The sequence below is a fragment of the Camelina sativa genome, chromosome 7 (assembly GCF_000633955.1).
Source record: "Camelina sativa cultivar DH55 chromosome 7, Cs, whole genome shotgun sequence".
Lineage (NCBI taxonomy): Eukaryota > Viridiplantae > Streptophyta > Magnoliopsida > Brassicales > Brassicaceae > Camelina > Camelina sativa.
Window position 1 is genome coordinate 2,375,077 of NC_025691.1, and position 1,997 is coordinate 2,377,073.

Here is a 1,997-nt window from a genome sequence, read left to right on the forward strand (position 1 = left end):
TTAAATTTCATTTAAATTATTTAAATAATCATGTTATATAAGAATTGATAATAATTCCATGTTTTAATTATTACTTTGCTTTAAAAAAAAATATTGAACAGCTTAAACCTAAAGAATACTCCAGATAGAGCTGAAGGTAACACTTTCTGGCGTTCAGGAATCAAACATGCCCCTAAAGCATATTCCCTGTAATGAAAGATAAGATCATTACAAACTGAAGATATACTGACCAGAGGAGTTATATATACAAACAAAAGTATAGCCATACCTCATGTGCATCAAGCAATGAGGTTTCCCAGCGTACATCCAGTCACCTCTCTCAGTCAACCAAGTACCTTCACAAATACAACATTAAAAAAACATAAGTTAACTGAAAGGATTTAACCACTTAAAGCAAAGAAAAGGTATTAGAGAGATTACTTACACAGATGAAGAAAAAAATTTACTTAACTGTTGCATGTTGGGTTATAACGCATATGCATCATCATCATCTCCAAACCTGCGAAGAAAATAGACCAAATATATGTAATAATTCTCCATCATCAAAAGAAGCAACAACAAAACCAAAGTTTCAGTCTTGATCCCACACATCTAAATATATTGTTACAATAAAGAAACAAATACAATTGAAGGCAAAATCCAACTCACTTTGTGACAAGGAAGACGTAATTGATTGATCCGAGGAGGGGGACTGTCAAAGACTAGAAGAATCAGATTGCCCAATTGCGTTATCATATGCTTGTTGTTCTGAATCTTCTTCACTCTCTTCAAACCTGTTTCAAAAGAAAGAAACTCATCAATAGAAAAAAAAATACAAACTTTAAATCTTTCAGGAATTGTAAGGCAGAAGAAGATTTTACCTCATAAGAACATCACCCTTTGACTTATGAACATCACCCTTCCCATATGCCTTCTGAAACTCACTTTGAACCTGAAAAACAATTCAACAGAATAAAATCATCACGAGAATAAATAAACATGGACCAATCCAGTAGAGAAGAGAGCAATCCCACCTGAAGGGCCATAACACCGCTAGCAAATAGAGTCATTAAATGAGTTGTGGAAGGCAGATCATCTATAGCTTTGTAAACATAATCTGCAATGTAAAGTTAGGCATAAGCAAGAGTTAAATTACCATCAACGAGACTCCTCGGAGATAAATCTTCAAACCTGTTTGAAAAGAAACAAACCCATCAATAAAAAAAATACAAAGAAAAGGATTTAGAGAGATCACTTAAACAGATGAAGAAAAAGGATTTTACACTACTGTTGCATGTTGGGTCATAATACATCATCGTCATCATCATCTTCAAACCTGCGAAGAAAATAAAACCTTATATAGATATCGTCAATCTAAAGAAGCAACAACGAGACCAAAGTTTCAGTCTTTATCCCACACACACATCTGACATCTAATTAAATTGTTATAAAAAAAAAAAAAAAAAGTAAACTTTATAAAGCAAATCCAATTCACTCTGTGACAAGGAAGACGTAATAGGTTGATTAGGGGAAGACCATCACTATCTTCTTCAAACCGACCACGTACGAGACTCGAAAACGCCTGTTGAAACCCATCAAATTAGAAAAAGACACAAACTTTAAATCAGGACACAAAAAAAAAAAAAACTAAAATCAAATCGAAGAAGAAGAAGAAGAAGAAAGCCTCTGCTTTGTTCATATACGCGTCGCCCTTACAAACACGGCTCTCTCTATCTCTCTCTTCTCTGGTCTCGTCGCCCTTAAAACTCTTTCTCTCTATCTCTCTCTCTTTCTCTCTCTTGGAAGAAGAGCGTCTCTGAGTGTGGTGGAAGCAGAAACGTCGTTCTTCAGATTATATNAGAGCAATCCCACCTGAAGGGCCATAACACCGCTAGCAAATAGAGTCATTAAATGAGTTGTGGAAGGCAGATCATCTATAGCTTTGTAAACATAATCTGCAATGTAAAGTTAGGCATAAGCAAGAGTTAAATTACCATCAACGAGACTCCTCGGAGATA

General features: G+C 34.9%; 1 long non-coding RNA gene across 2 annotated transcripts; it reads right to left on the reverse strand.

The window, feature by feature from the left end:
- Window positions 1-1,128, reverse strand: LOC104699957. 2 transcript variants are annotated; one of them, XR_002032665.1, is made up of 6 exons: window positions 1,014-1,128; window positions 861-931; window positions 649-773; window positions 452-499; window positions 269-335; window positions 1-186 (listed from the first exon to the last, which is right to left on the reverse strand). It is a non-coding gene; the product is annotated as an uncharacterized LOC104699957 (long non-coding RNA). The 2 variants fall into 2 exon arrangements; XR_002032664.1 differs by having other exon boundaries at window positions 425-499.